The sequence below is a fragment of the Canis lupus genome, chromosome 14 (genome assembly GCF_011100685.1).
Source record: "Canis lupus familiaris isolate Mischka breed German Shepherd chromosome 14, alternate assembly UU_Cfam_GSD_1.0, whole genome shotgun sequence".
Classification (NCBI taxonomy): Eukaryota; Metazoa; Chordata; class Mammalia; order Carnivora; family Canidae; genus Canis; species Canis lupus.
The window spans coordinates 38551337-38577325 of NC_049235.1; the positions used below are offsets into that span (position 1 = coordinate 38551337).

The 25989-nt window shown below is 42.4% G+C and overlaps 1 protein-coding gene across 6 annotated transcripts in view; it reads right to left on the reverse strand.

The window, feature by feature from the left end:
- Positions 1 to 25064, reverse strand: part of OSBPL3 (oxysterol binding protein like 3) — a 177541-nt gene extending 152477 nt beyond the window's left edge. For 4 of the 6 annotated variants that reach the window (XR_005369547.1, XR_005369546.1, XM_038557138.1 and 1 more), the window contains exon 1: positions 24913 to 25064. The gene's annotated coding sequence lies outside the window, so the exon portion shown is untranslated. The remainder of the gene's footprint in view (positions 1 to 24912) is intronic. The other 2 variants (XM_038557140.1, XM_038557139.1) reach the window with 1 other exon arrangement.
- Positions 25065 to 25989: the final 925 nt, after the last annotated feature.

Sequence of the window (25989 nt, forward strand, 5' to 3'; positions counted from 1 at the left end):
CAAACCATTAGCTAAATCTATAAATAAGAGTACTAACAGAGTTCCCAGATCTAAAACATCCCCACTTCGCACCCCAACCAATTCCCTTTCCCCTCCTCCATCTCACCCAAAATAACTCTGGGCTTTTTCAAATGTATACCACCTTAAAAGGTGAAAACCTTCTCTCACTTGAAGGGTTTAGCATCATGATTCTAATTGTCCTGGTGACCCATCTACAGCTTGATTCCCAATACTCAACCATTTGTCAGCTCTGCCAGGGAGTCAGCCCATATCTCTCCAAACCCAGGAACTCTTCCCTGGAGTTTCTTTCAGGAAGAATTATACCAGCAAGTTCTAATTTCCTATCCCTGTAGGAGAGGCTGCTCGGAGTCTGAGTTTTAATGCTCTTATTAAAGTATAGCCTGCCTGCTGAATTATGACCAGGTTTTCAATCATCACTTAAATAGGAGTTTATTAATTGAGGGCTTATTATTCTCAGTATGAAAGTCAAATAGATTAACAGAGAAAGGATGAAGCATGATAAACAGCAGTCAGATTGTGTCACTAATTACACACTCCATAGCCATGGACAGAAGCTCACTCTACACAGAAGCTGCAGGTTTATCTCCACTCCCCATTTTAGGACCTGGCACAAAAGATGTTCGATAAATGCTTAATGAATGAAAGGAAATAAAACTCCAAGTCACTTTAGACCAAGGCACAGTTGAGGTTCCATTTTATAAATGGTCAATGCCACTTGGCACTGCGTTACATGCTCAACAGCATGACTACAAGGACAGTACATGTAGCTGAGGATAACTCTTGCTAAATGTTAGACAAAAAAAATTCACGAAGAAAATCATCTTCATGCCAATCAACATAACAACCATGATAGATGATCTGAAACACATCCTTCATCATGGGGACAGGCTTTAAAACATACTCAGAGAAAAGGGGTCTGGGTAACATTGGTAATAGCAGCCAAAAAAAATTACATGAAGCTTTATTCTACTCAAGACCTTTCTTTCTCTTTATTCCAACCTACCATCTTCCTCCCCAAACTGCAGTCTTCACGTAGGCAAATAAAGAAGCTGTGATGTCCAAATACACAGTCACTCATGCCAAAACATCATCCTGAACCCCAGGAATAAACTAGTTGCATTATTAAGTTATGGAAAGTCTTTCTAGTCAAACATTTTGGATTGTTTGGGTTTTTTAATGAAGTTATTATTTATTCTCTGAACCAAGACAGACTGTTATATCTTAATCCTTTCTCTGTAAGGATGTCAAAATCTTTCAGGCTCAAGGTAAGGCATCAAACCAAAATAGCTTTAAAAGTTCCATACAATTACGAATGTCTTTACAGCTACTCTTATGCCAAGAATCATGTTACACCACTTGAATTCATATAAACACATTCCCTAGAGACCCATTTAACCTGGGCATTTCCGCTCCAAAGAAAGTATTTAGACAAATAGCACTCTCACCGTTCCAAGCATATCATTCAATGCTGCCTGGCCAGTTTTCCCACACAAATCAGGAAAAAAGTTTAGGGGGGGGTGGGGTACAAAAAGAAGAATCCTGCAATCCTTCTCACCCCACCTCCTGCAGATAAACATAGGTTCTGTTCAAATAGCACAGTAAAAAGAACTGAAAAACTTGACCATAAACAGACTAACAAAAATCATTCTGCATTGACACATTCTCTAAATTCAAACCTAGAGATTTCTAGCAGGACTATGGTAACCAAACCATACTACCTAAAAATTATAAACATAGAAGACACTCTCAAAGGATTTTTTTTTTTTTTTAAGCATAAGAAATACCATCCTGAGTCTTATTAGTGGTCTCTCTGGCCCAGGGTTCTTGACAATGATATTAAAGGTGATGGAGTCAAATATAAGCAATTGGGCAAATAAGGAAAATCTAATTATGCCTTCCATAATCATGATCTCAAAGACCCATGATATCCTTTGATCACCAGAAGTTTCATGAATACAGGGATTTTCTCACTGCTGTATATAAGCCTAGTACCTGAACAGTATCTGGCCCATAAGAGGCTCCCAAAACATTATTTGGGGGGGCTCCCACGTGGCTTGGTCAGTTAAGCACCTACCTTCGGCTCAGGTCATAATCCCAGGATTCAGGGATGGAGCCCACATCAGGCTTCCTGTTCAACAGAAAGTTGGCTTTTCCCTCTGCCCCTCCCTCTACTTGTGCTCATCTCTATCTCAAATAAATAAATACAATCTTAAAAAAAAAAAAAAAAAAAAAAAAACTCTGAAAGAAGGGGCCCAATCCAGCTGAAGCAACAGAATTCACTCATGTGGTCTTTGCCAAGATCATGGCAGAAGAGACACACCCATACACAAAAGTCACCATTCAACTAAGGTTTGTGAGAAACAAATCCTCCCTGAAAAAGCAAGATTACACTTCCAGACCCCCAAAACAAACAAATCCAAAGGTTGCATTAAATAAAGTATTATCAAGCCGTCAACCATCTCTTTCTTAATGAATTTCAACTTTTTTCACCCAGAGATAGTTTGAAACCCAGTTCTAATCTAGATTGAACAGCTGAGATCTGATCCCAGAGGCAATAGTGGATGCACATAAAAATTGCTAATAAACACTTCTCAAATCACAGCTTCAACTACTATCATTCAGCACATGCTCATTCTCCCTAAAACCACCCTCATGTGGTCTGGTCTTTGGTCCTTTTGTTAAAATTCTAGTAAATGAAGTCATTTCTTAAATTATACACTTGGTCTCACATCTAGCATCAGCTACTGAAAGATTTTGTGCAAATTGCTTAAATATCAGAGCCTCAGGTTTCTCATTTATAGAACAAAAAGAAATTCCGCTTTCTCACTTGGTTGTTATAAAGATTAAAAGAGGGAATACATGTGAAAAAGTTTATAAATGCTAAAAAGCTGCACAAAAATTCAGTTGTTAAAAAAAAAATCAGTTGTTAAGACTACAATTTAGTCTTGTGTGGTCTCACTTCCTATCTGGGGAAGGGGGGAGGGGAATAATTTTACTTATTTTTAGTAGGTAATACATTCACATGGTTCAAAATTCTAGAGTTACCAAAGAGTATACAGTAAAAAGTCTCCCATTCCTTCCTACCAATCACCTAATTCCCCTGTCAGGGAGCAACTAATGTAATGAATTTCTTTCTTTTTTTTTTTTTTTTTTTTTTTTTTCAGATACATGTGCATTTCCCCCCAATTTTTACATAAAGGGTAAAATACTATTCACCATTTCACACCTTTTTTCTTCCAATTGAACAATACATCTTGGGGACTGTCTCATTTCCATACATCAATAGAGAGAGCTCCTCGATTCTTTTCACTGGCTGCCAGGGAAGCCATCAAGTGGAAGAATCATGATTTATTTCCCTGTCTCCCACATTTAGGTTATTTCCCATCTTTTACTATTACAGCCTTTTGTTCCTGTATAAACGTATTTGTAAGATACATTTCCAAAATGAAATTCGTGGTTCAAAAAGTATACACATTTTCAATTTTGAAAAAGACTGCCAGATTGCCTTCCATAAAAGTTTATAGAAACTGATTCTCCTTCCAGCCATAAGTGGAGACTACTATTTCTCCACACACTTGTCAATAAAATCTCTTGTCAAACGTTGTTAAATCTCAGCCAATAGGACAGTGAAAAATGGTATCTCTGTGTGTTTTAATTTGCTTTTTCTAATGAATTTGTTTCTGTCTTTTATTGATCAATAGTCGCTCTTTCAATATTAAGAAAAATTATTTCATTCCCATTAACTTTCTTCCTCTATATCCCTCTATACATCTTAAGGTCCAGCCACTCAGCTGCTTGCTATCCCCAAATGGGCCACATTTTGGGAAATGCCCATTCCTTCTAACTCACTCACAAAATTTTTTGACAGTCAAATTCAAAGGCATTTCAATGTTTATGAAATGTTCCTGTATTCCTCTCATAGGACTTAATACTTCCTTCCTCAGGGAGCCCAGGGCACATTTACAGAGCTTCATAATAGTGTCATTTCACTCTGCTATGTACATGTAGGAGTTTCTTAAAGTTTAAAATCAAATTCTCCATCTTAGCATCCCCTATTGATGTCCAACACATTCACTCAGTTAATGTGGGATCAGAGACTGAATTAGAAATAGAAAACTGTGAATTTCTTCTTTTTTTAAGATTTATTATTTTAGAGAGAGAAAGAGAGTCCTCACAAGTGGGGAGAGGGGCAGAAGGAGAGGAAGAGGGAGAGAGCAGACTCCCCACCGAGTGTGGAGCCCAACTATGGGCTCAATCTCAAGACCCTGAGATCATGACCTGAGCTAAAACCAACAGTCCTATGTGTAACCAACTGAGCCACAACCCAGAAAACTGTGAATTTCTAATTGTGCGTGTGTCCTTAACCTTTCAAAATAACACTGTAAATCTAGCAATGGGGATAATAAAATAAAGATCTGGGGACTTGTTCTTTGGTGTAGAAGGTCATATCATAACTTAATAAATGCTAATAAATCCTTCTTCTAAATTTTTTGTTTAATGTTTGTTGGTTAAACATTTAACATTGGTTAAAACAATGTTTGTTTGTTTTAACACCAAATCCTGACTGTGACTTAAATGATTGAAGAACATAATAAGTAAGATCAAAATATTTTTAAAGCAATATATTAATTCCCAATAAATCCATGAAAAGGGGTTTGACTTATTTAATAATCAAGGAAATGCAATCCAAAAATCACAGATACCAATAAACTACTATCAGAATGGCTAAAATGAAAAAGACAGAAAATGTCAAGTATGGGTGAAGATCAACTAGAACTCTCAAATACTACGGGTGGAAATGTAAATTAGTAGAACCATCTTAGAAAACTGTTGGGAGAAATCAACTAAAGCTACACATATATACGCCAACCCTGTAACCCAGAAATTCTACTCCAGATACATACTCAACAAAAGTACACATGTTGTTCACCCAAAGCTATGGTACAAGAATGTTTATACCAGGGATCCCTGGGTGGCTCAGCAGTTTAGCGCCTGCCTTCAGCCCAGGGCATAATCCTGGAGTCCCAGGATCAAGTCCCAGGATCGAGTCCCACATCAGGCTCCCTGCATGGAGCCTGCTTCTCCCTCTGTCTGTGTCTAGCCTCTCTCTCTCTCTGTGTCTCTCATGAATAAATAAATAAAATCTTTTTAAAAAGAGAGAGAGAATGTTTATAGCAGCATTAATCATAACAGTCTAAAATGGGAAAAACCGAAATTTTATCAACAAATAAATTTTTAGTACATTCATACTGTGAAATCCTTTTTTTTTTTTTTAAGATTTTATGTATTTATTCACGAAAGACACAGAGAGAGAGAGAGAGAGAGAGAGAGGCAGAGACACAGGCAGAAAGAGAAGCAGGCTCCATGCAGGAAGCCTGATGCGGGACTCAATCCCCAGACCCCAAGACCATGCCCGGAGCCAAAGGCAGATGCTCAACCACTGAGCCACTCAGGTGCCCCCACACTGTGAAATTCTAAGAGCAATGGGAATGAGCAAACTACAACTTCACACCAAAACATGAATGAATCTCAAGAGTCTATAAGTTCCTATTTATGTAAATTACAAAAATAGTCAAAGCTAATCCGATGGTGTAACAAATCAAGAGAGCCCTTTGGGGTGAGGATATATGAGGGGGCTTTTAAGGAGCCAGTAATATTCTGTTTTTTAATCTGGATGCTGGTTACACAGATGTGTTCATCTCATGAAAACTCATTAAACTATGCATTTGTGCTTTGCATAATTTTCTGCATATATTATACTTCAATAAAAAGTTTACCTAAAATAAAAGCAGTAGGCTAAATCTTCAAAAGAGAATATATTTCTTTTTAAATACTCTTCATGTATAAATTATTTTTTTTTTAATATCATGGTGATTATCTGCTGCTTGCAAATCCAACTAACATGCACTGGTTTGACCCAAGAGCCTACTACTAAAAAGAGATCCCAGTAAAAGCAATTTTCTATTTCCGAAACAATGCAGGAGCCACAAATGGTATGCAGACTTGTTTGATTGAGAAAAAAAAAAAAATGAGGTGACCAAAGGAGACGAGCTAAAGGGAATAAGCAAAAATTGAAGAAAGGATGAAAAGAAACAGAACCTCCTTAAAATATACAAAAATAGCAATTACTCTTACGTGAGCTTTCTGTGGAGCTACTAAGAAAAAATAACTATTTATTCCAATGCAGATACATGCCTCAGAACCTTGCTTCCCTCCCAGTATTATTTTAAAACACTGCACAACAGACAAAGGAAGAGAGAGTGCCATGGGAATAGTAATTAATGGCAAATGCAGGTGTCTGAATAGAGGAAAACCAAGGGAAATGAAACACAAACCCTTCCACTTCATTAGTGTTCTAAAAATAGTCTTATAATGCAAAGGCTTGCCTTGCTTATGTAGTGTATATATATAGAGAGATATACACACACACACATATATATATATATATATGAATGAAAAACTCATCAAAATGGTTTTTGGGAATCTTGACCATAACCCAGATATAAATACTTCAGAGATTCAAAACAGAAGTTTAAAAACTGATGGCACTGAATTAGTCAAGCAGTGCTTCAAATAAATAGAAGCAGACAAAATAAATGTAAACTCAACTGTCTGTTGAGAATGAACACAGATTTTTTTGGCAATAAAAGTTTATTTATTTATGGGGAGGGGGGACAGAGGGAGAAAAAAACCCAAGCTGACTCTGTACTGAGCAGGGAGCTCAATGTGGGACTTGATCCCACGACCCTGAGATCATGATCGGAGCTGAAACCAAGAATCGGATCCTCTAAAAGATATCCTTAATCGGATATCTTTTCTGTTTGGTTGTGAAATACAAAAACAACACTCCCTCAAGACTGATGAACGGACCCAAACACTTATCCTCTTCTGAACTTGACATTACTTTCATGTTTAACTTGATCTCAATAGGATTCGAGAAAAAGGCAAAGGCAAAGATCTGAATTCCAGGCAACTACGAGAGAGAGAGGTGACTTTGCAGCCAATGTTCAAATTCCTGTTGACAGGAGAAAGATGGTTAACTGAAATTCACAGATAATCCGTCACAGCTCATGTTGGTCAATATACAAACTGGTTTTGCACAGAAACATAGCCAAGGAGATAGCCCCTCCAGGAAGAACAAGAAAAAAGACAGGATGCTGTCAAAGTTGTAATTACATAGACTCCTTGATCTTGTCTCCCTTCAGGCAAAGGTGTTAATAAGCAGTGAAATTTGCAGAAGACAGGTAGCAACAAGGAAAATAAGCAAGAGATCTGAATAATCAAACTTGCAGTTAAATTTTTTCTTAAACCTGGAACTAATAATTCTTGGCTCACGTAATGATAAAAAAATAAAAATTGGTCTCCTCTTACAGAGGGATTAGAATTAGCTACTAATGATCTGAGCTACAAATAGCATCAAGGGAAAAAAGAAGATCAGAAGTCACCTCCCTTCCCCCAGTAGCAGAGCAGATTTATTAAAGGCATCTATGCTGACCATTCGGCCAAAACCAATCATAAATTGTCGAACACTAACATGGTTAAACAGGTTCAAAGACTGGATCACCATCATCTAGCCAAGCCTAGCTGAAATTGGCCTTACAATTAGCATTAACAGCAAGAGGAGCATTTGCTGGAGGCCTAACAAGGGCTGGCAGTCAGGTTAGTACATTAATCAAGAAATGACGCGGAAGTCTCTCCAAAAGAACTCACAAGTCTACAAAATAAATGGATAGTTTGGGAAGGGACTAAATAAACAAATGTCTAAAGAGCATGAGAGCTGAGCATCTACTCATCCATCAAGCATTTACCCTGAGTGTTCAAAACACTATAAAAATGGCCTTCCATTATTTTTGTTCATCCAGCCAAGTCATCTGCCTGGCAGCGGCACCTCAAACTTCCTCAGAGGAACCATCCGTTGCCCTGTTCCACAGAAAACACCAGACCTGCCCCCAGCTAGGGACAGCCCGGATAATTCTGGCCCCAGTTACTGGTTCCGAGTTAGGAGCATGAGCAAAGGCAGGGACAACCAGAGGCAAAAAGCATCCCCAGAATATAGCTGCTTGGCTTGCAGGAAAAAGCCAGTCCCTGCTAAGAGGTATGCAGGTAGAGAAAGCCTGCCTGAGAATGAGGCCGGATAAAAACAGGGTGTAGGAGATGGCAAGAAACAGCCCTGATGACATGATTTAGGCCCCTAAATCCAGCCATGCCTGAAGCTTAGCCCTGCTCTTGGACTTTTTAGCAACATGAACCAGTGAATTTTCTTTTTTTTTTTTAAGATTTTTTTTGTCATTTAAGATTTTATTTATTTAGAGAGTGCAAATGGAGGAGGAATAGAGGGAGAGGGAGGATCTCAAACAGACTCTCTGCTGAGTGCGGAACCCCACAGGTGGCCCAATCTCACTACCCTGAAATCATGACCTGGGACCAAAACAAGAGTCGGATGCTTAACTGAATGAACCACCGAGGTGGCCTGCAAAAAAAATTTTTTTAATTGTCTTTAAGCTCAATGGGTTTCTGTTATTTACAAACAAAATGTCCTATAATGAATGTCCTTGTCCTTTAAACTCCTTTATAGGAATAATTTTTCTGCCAGAGCCCTCAACCTCAATTATTACACATTTTTAAAAAATATCTTTTGAAGTGAAACATTCTGAGAAATGGATATGAAATAAGTTTGTCCTTTATTATTCCCTGAATCTTAGGAACCTTTTGGTGGCTGGACTATTTCCTCCCACAAAGTAAAATAAGTTTCGTGGTATAATGGATTATTCACACCAGATCCTAATAACAGGTTGTTTGGGCCTTTAGAACACCCAAAACCTTTTTTGTTCAGCTCTTTGTACATCCCAGGAGTTCACAGGATGAAGTGAAATTTGAAGGTTTTGCTCCTTGAATTCACTTCTTACTGCCTCCCCCACCAAAAGGGGAGAGCTCCAATGAAGAGTGCGAGGATTCTATAAGCCTCCCTTCCTTCTGTCCCCACTTCCCCACAAAATAGAGGCTGGTCACATAGAACCTCAGTTCCAAGGTGCTGATATCAGTGGTCACATTCTGTGGGTTTGTTAAGTCATTCACATTACAAAACCCTACTCTGACTGGAAAACACACACGTGCCGTGGCAGTCTCCACCAGGAATCTGGCCAGCACTCTCTTAGATCTATCCTTGGTAGAAGCAGTACATCCAGTTGAGTTCACATTTGATTGCCTATGCACAAGGATGTGGGTCAGATGGGAGACTGATGAACCAGGTTCTAAATGGCAAAATTTGCCAACATAAAAGGAGAGAAAAGACCCGGAGCTACAAGTCTAGAGGACCTGGAACTGGTCCTGGCACCAGCTTTGCTACCAACTACGCATGACCTTGGATAAGTCATCTCACCTTTTACGATGTCAATTTCCTTACTTGTAATATGTGATGAGTAGAAATGGATCAGTGTTTTCACTGGGTGATGACTCAGGTAGTGGATGATGAAATCAATTTAGTGGATCAAGACCAACATTAAAAACACTATTCTAGGGCTAAGTAAGGATAATACAAGATAGTTCTAGAGCATCTTGTAGCTCCAGAAGGTAAGAAGACACACACACAAAAAATCAACAATGATGGGCTTATGTCAAAAGAACACAGGATCCAACTGAAAATGTGCCTACTAGTCAAAACTGATACAATTAGAGAGACAAAATAAAGAAAGCACTATTGGACTATAACCCAAAATATAAAATAAACATCCATGAATTCACACTGATATAAATACTGATTAACTGAATAAATCGATAAATGAAGGACAAACCTAACATGCAGAAAATACCAAATCATGTATGTAGACACTCCATCCTCAAGGAGGTGGACATAACTCTCTATTCCTTAGGTGTGGACTGCACATAGCAGGTTGGGGAAAGAGTAACACTAGAGCAGAGAAAGCTGACAAACAGTACCTCAACCAGCTGATCAAGGTCACATGGAGAGTGATAAATCATTTTGGCAGTATGTACCCTCATTACGATGTGGGGAGAATGGCACTTCATCTCTGTTATCTTTCTCCCCAAAACCCATAACCTAGTCTAATCATGAGAAAAACACCACACAAATGGCAGCTGAGGGCCATTCTATAACATGCCTGACCAGCAGACCTCAAAATTGTCAAGGTCATCAAAAACAAGGAATCCTGGAATAGAAAAAGTATATTAGGTAAAAACCAAGGAAATCTGGATGACGCATAGACTTTGGTTAAAAATAACGTATCAGTGTTGGTTCATTATCTGCGACAAATGGAACTTCCTCATGTAAGATAGTAATCATAGAGGAAATTGAGTATGAGGCATATGGGAATTCTAGTATCTTCACAACTTTTCTGGAAATCTAAAACTGTTCTAAAATGAGAAGCTATTTTGGAGTCAGACGGTGATTAAAACAAAGTCTGCGCATTGTCAGAGCAGCTCATCTCTGTAAAGGCTGGTAAAACCAGAAGGAACACTAAAGCTGCAATAAGAAAAATCTGGATGTAATCTCAGTTCTGCAATTTGCCCCTCAGGTTAATCACTCACCTTACCCAAGTTCATCAGTCAACTCCCCAAGTTCTCCCCAACTACACAACACAACAAGGTCAATACCTGTTCTGCCTACCTCACAGCGTTGTTTTGTTGTGAGAAGCAAGGTATATTAATGCAACTTACAAACGTGGAAATCCCATACAAAATATGGGGGTTATGATAACCAGATTTCTCTGGTCCTTCCCCAAGTCAGAGTAGGCTCAGGGCTGTCGAGAACTCAGTTTGACTACTGAACCAATGTTTGGATTTTCAAAGGGGTCCCTGGACCAGCAGCCTCAGGATCACCTGAGAACTTGCTAGAACCACAGAATCACAAGCCCCACCATACATCCACTAAATCAGAAACTCTGGGGGTGAGGACCAGCAGTCTATGTTTTAATAGGCCCTGCAGGTCATTCTGGAGCTGCTGAAGCTTGGAACCACCCAGAGTAAATGACAGATCACTGGGACTGTGAGTCCCATTCACATGGGCCACATCCCTCCAGCTGGCTTCCTGCCCAACTAGCAACCACGTGGCTCTCATGACCTCCGGGAGCCCCCTTCACGTCTACTAACACTGAGCCAATCCTTACACAACTCCTCTGAGAGAGTGGAGGAGCCACAGTACTCTCCACAGGGATGTAGGCAAGTCCATGATATGCTAAACTTCAGTATGAGTTAAGTACCTGGAGCAAGATGCAAGAACATGGTTTTATTTTGCCCAACGAATCTGTGAAGTTCTTAGCAATGAGGGACAATCAGGGCACCTCTCAGGACCATACACCAAACAGTTTACCAACACCCAAATTCCAACATTCCGTCCTTCTGGTCCCAGGCATTCGTCAGACAAGGTGTCTTAATCTGTGGATCAGAAAAGGCAGATACCTTACACATCCATCTATGCTTATCTACATACACCTATGAAAATAAAACCTTGGGATGCCAGAGAACGAAAGAGACTTCCAGGCCCTTAAACAAGGAACAAATGATGCAGAGCTGAAAGTAACAAACAAACTGGAATACTACTAGAAAAACAGGAATTACAAGTCAGGAGCACAGCTCCTTAGCAGCTTTGCATGAAGAAGCCCATGCAATCCTTTCTCTGAACCTCATTTAAGCCATAGCTGGTACCCCTTTCCTTTTTCATTCAGTACTAGCATCATCCCCAAGGATACACATATGGTAAATGGAAGCCAATACTGGGCTAGAAAAAGACAGAGTTGAACACCTAATTGGGTGAATTTTTCTCTTGGTTAGAAATACTCTGTGGCTCTCCAACTGTAGAGGATGGAGTAGCCCGAGCTTCCCTGAATCTCTACCCTCCAGCTACATCAGATGGCGCCTCTTTCAGCCATTGTTCAACACTCCCTCTGCCTCAAAAGGCGTGACCTTTAAAATCTTACATTTCGAGGTCCTGCTCTGTTCACATCCCTCCCAGGAGCTCTATCCTGCTTTACTCTTTAGAATTACTTTTCTGCATTCACCGGGCAATCATGGAAGTCACATACCCCATCCCCACCCCCTGCCACTGAGGGGTTGCAAAAATTAAATCCAGTGATGTTCTTTGGCAAAGTACTGAGAATAGTGCCTCACTTTTTGTAGATAATCCATTAAAGGAAGCTACTATTATCATCATTATATGATCCTTCTATCTTATGACAAATCACTCTTCCCCAACCTTCCTCTTAGCTGGCATTTCCCAAGGTACCACATGCATCCATCCCCCTTTTGCTCTGGGGACCTGCCCAAATGTTGTACAGGTTGGGCCTCTCTTAGAAACCTCAACTGCCATAATTTAAACTAAACTCCTGACTCACAGAGGTGATTAACAGCTTTGCCCTCTCTTCTGAGTTACCTGCTAGACATCTCCAATGATGTCACCCATCTCCAATGATGCTTCAAGCTGAGCATGTTCAAAACCAAAAGCTTTCTTTCCCCCTAAAATCTACTCATCTTTCCATTTTTCCTTATAGTATTCACAGGCACCTTAAATAACACAGTCACATCACATAGGCCTGAAGCTCTAAAGTTACTTTTTTTGTTTGCTTTAATATTTACTGCAGAATAATACATTGGTGTGGGACAAAATTCAAGACGTAGATTTTCAACCTCACAACTGTCCTTTTGCCACTCATTTTCCCTTTCTTGGGGAATCTGATGTTACTGACCTCTTGTGTATCCTTCAAAAAATACTTTATATTTATGATACACAGTGAGTACCAGTAAATGTTTATGAACCAGTTGTCTCGCAAAACAAAAACAAAAACCCTGATTTACTGCCTTGGCTGATTTCCATGGTATAAATGCTTCCGCTGTGGCCAATTTCAAGCTACCAATGCAAAGCCACCCACCAAGGATTAAAAAGAAATGCACACAGTTGGTGCATAAATAATGCATTTCTACTGCAAGCTGGCTTCAGCCCATTGGGTTATAATTGTTACAAATGCATACATGCATATGTATAGATACATATAAAATATATATCATACACGGGTATACTTTTACTCAAATGGAAGCATACCATACGTGGTGCCTTGGTATGTGCGGCATGTATGCCACAAACCAATGTAATCTACACCTCGCTTTTTTTTAATTTAATACATCTCAGAGACTATTCCTAATCAGTAGCTATAGAGCTGCTTCATTTTTTTTACTTTACTTTTTTTTTGAGCTGCTTCATTTTTAACCGCTCCATTATTTATTAATCAGTTATTGATAGACAATTTGATTATTTGCAATTTTTTATTTATTCAAACAATGCTGCAGTAAATAACTTTGTACATAAATCATTGTGCACATTTATATATTTGTAGGATAAAATTCAGAGTTACTATATGGCTGGTTCAAATGGCGCATGCATTTGCAGTCTTGATAGATATTGCCAATTGCTCTACACAGAGCCATTTCATTCCATCCACCATAAATACCTGCTTCCTCAAAAAGCTATTGCCAACAGTTTTATCACATTTTGTTTTATTTGCCAATCTGATAGATGAAAAGTAGCGTCTCACGAAAGTTTTCATTGGCATTTTTCTTTTTATTTATGAACGAAGTTAAAGTTCTCACATATTGAAGAGTAATTTCACGCTCTTTTGTAAACTGTTCATATTCTTTGCCTCTACAGTAACTATTCTTTCCCTTATTTGTTGTAGTTCTCTATATACTGACAAAATTATGTCTTTGGGACATGTGTTGAAATTATCTAAGTTTATTAACTGCCTTTGGACATAGTTTTAAAAAAAATTAGCCCTGCAAAAATTAAATATAATCAAATAATTCAATCTTTTGTTTTATCGGGTCTGGATTCTGTCTTGAAGGAATTTTTCAACTCCATTATTATTAGAATGATATTTTAATTTTTTTCCTAGTTGTTTTCAGGTTAGTTTTGATCCGTGTGGAAGTTATCTACGTGGAAGATATGATGTAAGGCTCCAGCTTTTTTACCTGATTGTACCGACGCCACTTATTATCTCCCATAGAATCATCTTTGCCTTCTCCCTCAACCCTGTCCCCCAGATCCCCAGAGTTCCTAGGAACTGTCATTCCAACCTTCCAATATGTCTGAGTTGTCTTTTTCCTTTCCTCTCCATTGTTCCCTCCCCAGGTCAGGTTCACTGTGTTGTATTCCCAGCCTCTGACCTTCTCTTCCAGCCCTGGAATACCTCCCCTAACGTGGCGCCCACCACCTCACCTCCTTGTTCACTCTCTACAGAATAAAGTCCAAACTCAGGATCTGCTCCAGTTCAGCCTCAACCTACCTGTGTGTGCTCATATCCTGTCACTTCTCCCAATTAAAGCAATCCTTATCATTAAACTGGAAGGTTCCTCGTTCCTTAAAATGCTACTACGCCCTGACTCATCCTGCATGCTCTGTAGGATGTGCTTTCTACCCAGCCCTCTGTCCCCTTCCTTCATCCCAATCCTATACATCCCTCAAGGCTTGCCTCAAATGCCCACTTCCCTGCAAAAGCACCTCCCATCGTTCTTTCTCTGCTCCTCTAATTCGGCAATACCATCTTCACAGCAAGTACCCACCCCTCCTTGTCTCTCACAACTGTGCCTTTATATCTGTCTCCTGGAATGAATGTTCCCTGAGAGCAGCGCTGTGACCAATTTTTTCATGCTCCCTCCTTCTAGGAAGCAACTTATACACAATAAATAATGTTTAATAAAATGTAAATGTTTTTTTCTGTGCATCAGGATCACCCAAAAGGGCTTGCAAAAACACAGACTGCTGGGCTCCCCTGCAGAGCTGTCAGTAGGTCTGGGGTAAGACAAGAATCTGCACTCCTAACAAGTTCCCACATAATGCTGATAGGGCAACTCCTGGAACCCACTTTGAAAACCACTGCCGGGGCAGCCCGGTGGCTCAGCGGTTTGGCCATGCCTTCGGCCCAGGTTGTGATCCTGCAGACCCGGGATCGAGTCTCACATCGGGCTCCCTGCATGGAGCCTGCTTCTCCCACTGCCTATGTCTCTGCCTCTCTCTCTCTCTCTGTGTGTGTGTCTCTCATGAATGAATAAATAAAATCTTTAAAAAGAAAAAAAAAAAAAAAAGAAAACCACTGCCTCAGACTACACCTCAAGCCTCAGACTGAAAGCTTTTAGAAACTGGGACACCGTATGTCCAAAAATCTCACGGAGGAGGACATCTCAAGTTGGCTGTCACGTAGACATGGGTAGATCTCATCCTGCCCACCCAGTTCGCTCTATAAAGGCAGTGACTGGCCCAAGGCTAAGAGGCAGAGGCACTGCTGGGAGTGGATCCATTCTCTGATTCTCTGGCTCCCAGTCCAGTGCTCTCCCCACAATGAGGAGCCCTGTGCTCAACAGCCTGGCAGTAGGAGCAGAATGACTGGACTGTACCCTACTTCTGCCATCCATTTGTGACTATGAGTAAACTACTTAAGCCTCTCTAGCCTATGACCCCCAGGGGTTCTTTGAGTGGAAGTCCGAGAAACCAACCTGGCAAGTGAAACCAAAAAATATATATATCTTGGACAAATACCAGTGTCAAGAGCACACTATGAAGTCGCACACACAAGTTGTCTTTCTGATGCCAGCTTTATTCAATCGTAAGGCAAAGTTAATCATAATTATAAAGCAGTTTCAGGTTTCAAAACTCAGTGACATTTCACCATGTGATTAAACTTGGCTTCTTACAATGCACAGAGAGCAGAAGAGAAGACAAGCCACACAACAAACAGATAACAGAGGGTGTAGGAAGTGAGGGAACCAAACGTGAAGTCAGTCTGTGGGCCAGTGGTTGAGATAAGGCCTCGGTCTGGTCTGGTTTGGTCTGGTCTGGTCTGGTCCAGGTCAGCTCTCAGCACTTATTGCTTCTTGTGTTTCAGCACAGAAGGATCTGTTCTGTTTCAAGATCAATCCGGCAGAGCCTTTAGGGGCAGGTGCCTTTTTTTAAGTGGTCAGACGTAGAGGGGTCAGGTCTGGAGAGTCTGCCCAAATCCTCCCCTTTTTAATGGGATTTCATCAGTCCCGGGCCCCTGCAGACCTCCTCTACTTCTGCCTATTATGGGTTCTGGAGTATTGTCAGCTGATGCTGGTCCCAGTGAGATCTCCTCGCTGCAGTACCTTAGCTGCTTGCACCATTGCTCCACACAGGCTCCTGCTTGACACGAGAGACTCCTTGACAACCAGTTTAAGGAAGTAAGAGGAGAGGCAAGCCCTGGCACAGCTTCACGAGAACGGAAGCCAGACCACAACAATGTGGTGCAGACAGGAATGGTCTGGTCGGACACACCCTCTGCAGCAGAATGTCCACGGCCCTTGGCATTGGCCCCGGAGTCCAGCCCGGCTCACAGGCCTACCCATGGCCAAGGAGAATGGAGCCCCTGTTCTGGAATCAGCACACTAGATCCAAGAAGTGATTCTTCAAATGGAAATCAGGAAGGATGAGTAGATGCCGGACAACCAAAGAACAAGTAATTCCTCCCCAGCCTCTGTCTGGTCTCCGGTAAACCAAGATGATGACAGCCACCTCACAAGTTCCCCGAAGATCTAATGAGGTCGTGTAAGCAAAGCACTTAGGCTAGCACCCGGTGAGTGCTTCACAGTTACTAGCTGCCATTGCTGTTTTCATTATTCTTTGTAGTCATCATCACCACCTCTAAAGGCTGCATGGTTCCCCATTCCCCAATGACTCCAACGAGCTCCAAAGGACATCTCCATTAATTATATATATGCTAGAGATCTGCTGCTTGAAGCAGCTCTGAACCTGTGAGAAAAACCCAAGTGGATCTACCCTATATGCTTTGAGGCCTTCAAATACCCCACACTCACTTGTAACTCAGATGCTAGACAATGAGCTACTACAGAATTAGAGCTGGGAAGGGATTCTAAGCTACTTTCATGGCTATGCTAGAGAACAGGTTGTTAGATCTCATTCAGTTTCAGTTACAAAGGTGGTAAAAACTCAACTTTGGATTCAATTCCTGTGTAGCATCATAGAAAGCAATTCAAAAGCTCAAAAGAGACGTTAAGCCCCTCCTCCCACTCAGTTCCATCTGGCTGCCACAAGCCACACACACACACACACAAAAAAAACAAACAAACAGGACAGGATTTTGCCTGGGTCATCCTCTGAGGATTCCCAGCCCCATTCTCTTTCCCCTCCTCCTTTAGACAATCAGCAGCCTCGATCATGACCTGTAGAAAAATGGAAATCTTCTCCCCAGAGTCCCAATTAAAATCCAGACTCATTCCCTTTGAGCTACGTGTCCCCACTGTAGCTAACACTCTATCCCCTTCTAAACTGTAAGTTCCAGGAGGGGACGTTCCACATCTGTCCAATTCATCATATTCCCCTGTACACACACAGCCTAGCACCTGACACAATACATATTATGTGTGTGAGCAGAAATCAAACTCCCACTTTTTCATTCCAGGGAGGCATTTACTTCAATGTTTATAATGTTTGTGAGATTTAAAAAATATTATTATTTAGCTTTTGCTTTGAAACATTTCAGATTACTGCCCATCACAAACGATTTGGGGAAGAAAAATTTGTTTTCTAAGACTTAAACTATAACTTTAAATTTTTTGTATTATAGCATTTGATATCAAGAAAGTAAGTATGGGATTCTTTAACTGTACTACATTTTAATACATAAGTGGAGAAATGTTATACTGAGGAATGTGATCCACACATCTTTTAAAAATTAGATTTTAATATGTTAACTGTAGAGAGTAAACAAAATAAATTTGATTTTATACTGACAGTCACAGATCCTTTGATGATCTCTTGGGCTGTTCATGGCAATTTGATTATGTTCTGCTTACATTAAAGCTATTTTTCAATTCAGGTCTACTCTCTGTGAGTAAACAAAGACATCCAGAGAGTGACATAATGCTCATCTAAAAAAATTTTATATGAAAGCAATATGCTTCTCAGCCGTAAGTCCACTTATTATTTAAGAATCATATTCCACTCATATTCCAAGGGTCTTGGGAAGCCTAGAAACAAAACAATCACATTCTGACTCACAAACAAACAGATTTAGGCAGGGTGATTATAAATCAAATCCAGAAAAATTCAATTTCAGGGTATAAACATTGTGAATAAGAACAATGACATTACCATTGCATTTTCTCTATTTTTCCAAAATGGAGGAAATAGTTCATCAACTTAAAAACAAAAGAATCAGATAAATAACTAAAGGAACAACTCTCTCATGCTGCTTCTCCATTTATTATAAAAAATTTTTAAATTTTCACATCGATGAAGCAAGCCCAGGAATGACACTGCAAGACTACAGCCTGCCTGCCACAAGCTTCCCACAAAGAATCATCTTTGAACAAATCAATATTTCTCAATCTTTTCATATAAGAGGAATCATTTATGAAATGAAAAATATTTTACTTCAGACTTTAAAAAATTCATATATCTTTAATTTACGAAAAATCTCAGATATATGTAACAGTATACAGTAGCACTACCCCAACAGAAATGTAATATGACTCATATACATAATTTTAATGTTTAAGTAACCTATTAAAAAGATCAAAGGAAACAGATGAAATTAGCTTTAATTATATATTATCATACTATATCCAAAATATTATTATTTGAACATATAAACAAAAATTGAGATAATTTTACATTTTTTGTACTAACTCTTCAAAACGCAATATATACGTTATACTTGTAGTACATCTCAATAAGCATTAGCCACATTTCAAGTGCTCAGTAGCAACACGTGGCCAATGGCTGCCCTAGTAAACTGAAATATAGAGAATAGTTTTTAAAACCCCATGAATTAATCACCCACCTTCAGTCATCATTAACTCATTAACTCATGGATAGCCTTGTTCCCTCTAAATTCTCTGCCCAACCTCAGATTATTTTGAAGCAAATGCTAAAAAATCATAACATTTCATCCATGTCCAAATTCCCTTATCTTCTTTTTTAACAACTGTACAATTGCTCAAATTGGGATCTAAGCAATCAAATATGAAAGCTCTTTTAAATGAGATTTTTTGAAGACACCGACATGATAAGAATTGTACTTTTAATAAAATGCTTCTTTGATTCAGATGTTTATTACACACTGCTCTCATCCCAAGACACAACGAACAAGACTCAAAGGAACTTCTGGTTTAGTTCCTGGCTGCACACTAGGACCACTCAAGGGGGACTTAATAATACTAGTTCCATCAATGGGCAAATGGATAAATAAAACATGGTATTACAAACTACGGGGTGGTATCAGGCAATGAAAAAGAAAAGTCCTGATCCAAGCTGTAACAGAGATGAACTCTGAATACAACACTTCCATTGATAGAAGCTAGACACAAAAAGACCACATACTATATGATTCCAATTACATGAAATGTCCCAATAGGAAAATCCATACTGGGGATCCCTGGGTGGCTCTGGGGTTTGGCCCCTGCCTTCGGCCCAGGGTGTGGTCCTGGAGTCCCAGGATCAAGTCCCTTATCAGGCTCCCCATAGGGAGCCTGTTTCTCCCTCTGCCTCTCTCTTTCTGTGTCTCTCATGAATAAATAAATAAAATCTTAAAAAAAAAAAAAGAAAAAAAATTGATACAGACATAAAGTAAGTTAGTGGTTTCAGGGTGACAGAGAAGACTGCTAATGGGTGTCATCTCTTTTGTGGGTGATGAAATGTTCTAAAATTAATTACGGTGATGGTTACACAACTGTGACTATGCCAGGAATCACTGAATTGTATACTTTAAGTGGGTGAACTGTATAAAATATGAAAGCTATCTCCATAAAGCTGTTGCTTTAAAAATAAGTAACTGGATGAAGTTTATGTCATTCACACAATGGGATACTATCCAGCTATGATACAGAATGGAAAAAAAAAAAAAAAAACTCCTTTAAAGCAAAACAAAACAACACAACCCCAGTGACCAGCTCTTTTTACCCCAAGCCCCTTGATCCAAAAGCTTCGGGAGTGGGGCCTACAGAGGGAAATTTATTAAAAGCGATTCTAATGTTCACCAAATAAGAGTCAGTGGCTTCAGGAAAGAGTCAGTCAAGTGATCAACAGTTACAGAATGGTATGCTCACTGCTCCCTATAAAATGGGTAGGCCCAGAGTGCCAGGAGCATTCTCCAACTTCAACATGGGGAGACAGCAGAGGACTTCGTGCACAGGATATCCATGCTGAAACATGACAGACAAGTGGGACTCAGCCAGGTGGATGTGAGTGAGGAAGAGGAGATTACAAAGAGGATAGAAGTTTATGCAAAACTGGGAGGCCAGAGCACATGACACATAGCCCTGCGGATATAGGCAGGGGCTGAAATGAGTTCAACGTGACTGGGAAACACAGCAAAGTGATGAATGACGAACTGTGAACCAGAGCTGATTCATGGAGGATCTAGTAAATCTGGTTAAAAACGTGAAATGTTCATTTATCTATAAAAAAGTGAACAAGGGACGCCTGGGTGGCTCAGTGGTTGAGCATCTGCCTTTGGCTCAGGGCGTGATCCCAGGTCCGGGAATCGAGTCCCACATCAGGCTTCCTGCAAGGAGCCCGCTTCTCCCTCTGCCTGTGTCTCTGCCTCTCTGTGTCTCTCATGAATAAACAAAATCTTTTCTAAAAAGTGAACAAAATTTAGTTTCAATTCCATACTGTTTTAATCTGTTTTTAATAACATTACCAGATATATGAAAAAATAGTGCATTTAAGATAAAAGACATTTATTCTACAAACAATGTTTGTTTTGTGAATGGGTCTGAGAGCTCCTTGCAGTATCTCCAAGGTGAAAACAATCAGAATGGGCACTCTCTGTGGATTTCAATAAATAGGATTTCTTTCACTTCAACCTAAATTGATGAAGACATTACAGTATTGTGGACCAAAATGTAGAAAACAAAATGCTACATTCCAATGACTTTTTTCCCAGAATATTCTAACAATATAACCAAATATAACACTTTCATATTCTCTCTTTAACTGAGCACCTACTATGGATAGCCTACTGTGCTTGGCGATCTGATGGATAGAAACATGAGGCATGGGCACATGCTTTCAAGGCATTTACAGTCTACTGAGGGAGGCAGTATATTTGAATAAATAACAAGCCAGGAGGCACCAGAGTGGAGGAATTGGTTGAGAGTGGGGGGAGATATGAAAGGAATAAAGAGCTAAAGGAAAGAAATCAATATACTCAGTGGTGAGAAACTGAACTGAGGACTTTCACCTTTTAGTTCAGCCTTGAAAGACTTGGTTTTTCACAGCAAGAGACAATGAACGTGCTTTCTAGGCAACAAGAGGGTAGGCAAAAAGCAAAATGTTCAGTTGCTGAGTAAAGTGCAGGCTGCCAGTGCTCAGGGTTGGGGAATGAAGGGTAAAGGCGGGCACTGAGCCCAGGCTGCCAAATCCTGACTCTAGGCTAAGGACTCTACGACTAAATGGGGAAAGAAAGGACCTGGGGTTTCAGTCTCAGATCCATCTAGTATTAGCTGTAAAGCAGCCACACCTGGAGCTATAACAGTACCTACTATGGGTGCCTGGGGTGGCTCAGTCAGTTAAACATCTGCCTTTGGCTCATGTCATGATCCTGGGATTGAGCCCCGTGCTGGGCTCCCTGCTCAGTGGGGAGCCTGCTTGTCCCACCCTCTGGGGCCCTCCTCCCCAACACATGCTTTCTCTCTCTCTCCCATAAATAAATAAAATCTTTAAAAATAATAACAGGCCTACTCTGGTCTTGCTCTGAGGATTAAAGGCAATAAGTCATCTACAGCACATAGGACAGTGTGGCACAAGAAGTTCAGCAGCTACTGCTGCTGCTATTAATTTCATTACCATTAACTATATAAGCCACTCAGGAATTTTTAGCAACACAATGACAGCATTTAAAGAATTTACCTGCCTGTGATATGCAGGAGAGCCCGAGGGAGGAAAGTCCACCTGTAAGTAATGTTAGGACAGTGCGCAGAAGTCCCTAAGACCCTGAACTAACAGGGTGCAGGGGCAACAGGAAAGGATCCGTGTGAAAGGTGCTGAGGAGGAGAGAGCCAAGAGTTCGGGTAAGCATAAACTGTGGCCTGAAACAGTAGCGACTGGGAAGTCAAGACAGAATTTTCCAGAAGAGAGGACTGAAAAGCTGATGAATAAGATGTAGACAGAAAAGAAATTCATAGGGAACTATAAACAACTCTCAATTATGCATGGAAGGCTCTTTCAACTGAACAGCTTCCATCTTCCTCTTTAGGCACACCCCCATCACTTCTGTGGGCATTTAGGTTGGAGGGTTCCCCAACCCCTCCTGGGGTACTCCTGAAATGGAATTAACAGTTAAGAAAACATAGTATTTCTAAGAGGCACATTATAAATAAAACTGAATTATTCAGCTCCTCGGGTAGGGAAAAACATTAAACTACCCCCTAAAACTGGAATGGAAGTAGAAGGAAAAAAGGATGGCAAATTCCTTTCCACCCTATTTTGCCATTAGCCCTTTAGGTGGTAACCATGAAACAAACTTCTCCTTGCCCTCAGTTTCAGTACAAGAGAGCAAAGAGCTGAAATGTAGCACCTTTACTAAAAGGTTGCTGCAGGAGCATTTAAGAGTCTGTAGTGCTTTCTGACTCTCCCCAGTTCTAGGAATGGAAACAGAGAAACCAGCTAGCTTTCCATCACTTTTCCTTACGAGGCATAAAGCATCCCTGTGTTCAGAGTTCATTTACCATAGTGGGTAAGACCCATCAGGTTTCTCTTTAGATTTAGGTGAAAGTTTCAATGTAAGTGAAAGAATTTCCTTTCCTCCTTATTATTAAATGTCCCCCATCTATCAAGCCCACAAACCATAAGCTCAACCACAAAAATCAATGGCAGTAAGAGTCTCAACAATTCCAAAAAGAGTACAACTAGATGCTTGATAACCGGCAGCAGTTAAGTGCACAGCCCAACCTGGCATGGTTTAAATGCATTGTATCACTGGACTCTGTAAGTCAGCAACTCATTGAATAGTGGGAGCAGGAGAGATTTCTGTGCCGTGAAAGGAGCTAAAGATTCAGAGTCAGAAAGTCAATTAACAAAATCTAGTTCAGCAATTTACTATCGACCTGAGGTTAGTTCTTGAACCTAGGCTGCAGTTTCTTGATCTGAAAAATGGAGACAACCTCAAAACACTGCCTCTAAGAGGGTGAAGATTAAATCAGCAAATGCAAGCTATGGCAGCCTGGTGGGATCTGTCCTACAATAAAACTGTTAGCTAGTATCAAAACTGTATCTCAATAATGATAAAGCACCAAGTATTCTTTTGGCTAAGCAATACAGTTTTTAGTATATGTGCTGCCGAAGCGAGCACTAAGCAATACAGTTTTTATTACAAATAAAGCTAAATGTCTATTGGCTGTAATGGTGAAAACCACATTTTAGCTTCTTGGAAGTGGTCCAGCACAACAGAAAATGAACTAGAATTTTAGGTCTGCCAGGATAATCTTGGGGAAACTGGTTAACCTGCTAGAGTCTCAACTTCCCATCTGCTTAGAAATACCTACCTAATAATAAGACTATGATAATGTTTAATGAGATAATCTATATAAATCTCCTAGTACATATCCAGTTCTTAGTAGGTACTCAATCAATCATAGTTACTGGTACACGTCAATTTTCCCAACAGGAAAAAAAAAAGATATATAAGCATGAAAATCAAAACCAGCTGTGAAATCACCATTCTTCATATTTTACAGAGAAGTTTTTATTCATTTATCCCATAATTTTTTCTTGCATCCCTACTCTGTGTCAGGCACTCTTGTTGACTTTGGGGATGGAATGATGGACAAGACAGATAAAGCCTCTGCTTGCCCGGAACTTCCACTCTAGTGGGGGGAAGGCAGACAGTAAACAGCCCCAGGAGATAATTTCAGACAGAGAGGAGTGCTATGAGGAACACAAAACAGGGTGGGGTGCCAGCACGCTGGTTGGGGGGCTGCGGGGGGTGATGGGGGAGGAATGATCATTTAGCTAGGGTGCATTTCAGCCCAGGCCTGCCTGATTGGTGCCCTTTGGCCAGAAGGGGAAATTCATCTTGTATGACATTTAGAGGTAGAGTCTGGATGATCAGAAATCAGACCTACATTTTTACCAGTGTGGGGATCTCTTCTGCAGCTGCAGCTTAAAATATTTCTAAATACCCAACCCAGCGCTCCAACTGTGAGGGTCCGCGCAACATCTGGGGGCTTCAGATGGTGGGGTGGGGAGGGCTTCAGATGCACCCAGCACGGTTCCCGTGCACGTCCAAAGCGACAAGTTCAGAGTCGCCCCCCCTCCCCCCGCCCCCAGGTCAGGGTCCTGCTGAGGCCGGTACTTTGTGAGACGCCGGGGGAAGAGGGCAGGTGTGCAGAAGGTGGCCGGCAAGTTGCATTAACGAAGGAAGGCGGCTTGCCCGGCTTAAGAAATATCTGGACGATCAACCATAACGCCCTCCAGTGACTCTAGGGGCTGCAGACGCTCCCCAGGGCGCGGGACGCCCAAGGGGCGGGTGTCCCCAGCGGGGCTAACCGGGAGGGGGGCAGGCGGAGCCGGGGGGCGGCGAGCGGGCCCGGGCCCCCAGCACGCCCCATCCCGCGGAGGCGGCGCCGCCCGCGCTCGGCGCCCCACACAGGTTTCCTGTATCTCCCGCCCCGCGCCGCGCCTCTCGCTGCCCAGGCAGGACAGTCCCTCCGAGGACGGCGCTCCAGGGTGGGCAGCAGCAGCCCGGCCCTGCCCCCGGAGCCCGGCGCCGGCCGCCGCAGCCATCCCCGCCGCTCGGGGCGGCCCCAGTGCCGGTTCCTCCCCGGGTCCCCGGGGTCTGGGGCCCTCCCCCACCCGCGGCGCTTGCCAGCCCCCACCCCCAGGACCATCCCGGCGGGCGCGCGGGCGCTCACCTGCCGCGCTCAGCCGCCGGGGACGCCGTCTGTGGCTCCGGTGCCGACTCCCGGATCCGTCCCCAGAGCCGGGAGGAGGCAGAGCCCGCCGCTCCGGTCCCGCTCCGCAGCGCGCCGAGGGCGGCTCCCGCGCCAGCCGCAGGCGATCGAGGCGGGGACGGCCACCGGCGGATGGACAGCGGGGCCAGAGCCCGCACCGCGCGCCGGCCGCCCTGCGCCGGGGCCCTGCTGCCCTGCCCGGCTCGCTGCCCCGCGCTCGCGAGGCCGGTTCCCGGTACTTTGCCCAGAACTTCTCCGCGCGCCGCGGGTAGGTGAGCGGGAGGAGCAGCGCAGGGGCGGGGGCGAGGGGGAGGAGCCTGTGGCGGCCCCGGGGGCGGGGCCACGCGGGGGGCGGGCGGGCGCCGGCAGCAGGACCGCGCCCCCACCAATCAGGAGTCGGCTCCGAGGAAGGGGGCGGGGCGATGCGCTGGGCAGGGGCGAGCGGCTTCCGTGACGCAGGCTGGGCAGTTGGGACCCAGGTTCCCGGCAGGTGGGGAGGGGGGCAGCGGGGGGAGCGGGGAGCTGCAGCAGCGCCGAAAAAGGGCCGCCGGCAGCCCCGCGCGCAGCTCACGTGCTGTGGGGGCTCAACGAATGTTCCTCGAGCGGCGTGTCCAGGCCCGGGAAGGAGGAAAGAGAAGCAGAACGGGGAGACGAGAGGGCGGAGCGGGAGGGGCTGGTTCAAGGAGACCGTGCCAGGGGACACACGTGCAAACGGGCAAAGCGGACTCGACCTCGTGAGGGTGTCACAGGCAAAGGGATGGAGAACGGAGAGGAAAACATAGTGAAAGGAGGGCTCGGCATCGGATGACAAAGGACAGAATCGGCGGGGGACGCCCGTCCAAGACTGTGACCCTAACATCCAGAGGCAGTGATGCAGAGTCGTGCCGGGGTCCCAGGAGAGGACCTGAGGGGACTGTGGTGGTTTTGTTCCATGCTCTTCATGGACGAGGGGGCAGGGGGAGAGGGCATCGCAGTTGCAATGAAACTGCCCAGCTCCTGGATGGACACGCAAGTCCGCCCGACCTGACTGCCCACTCG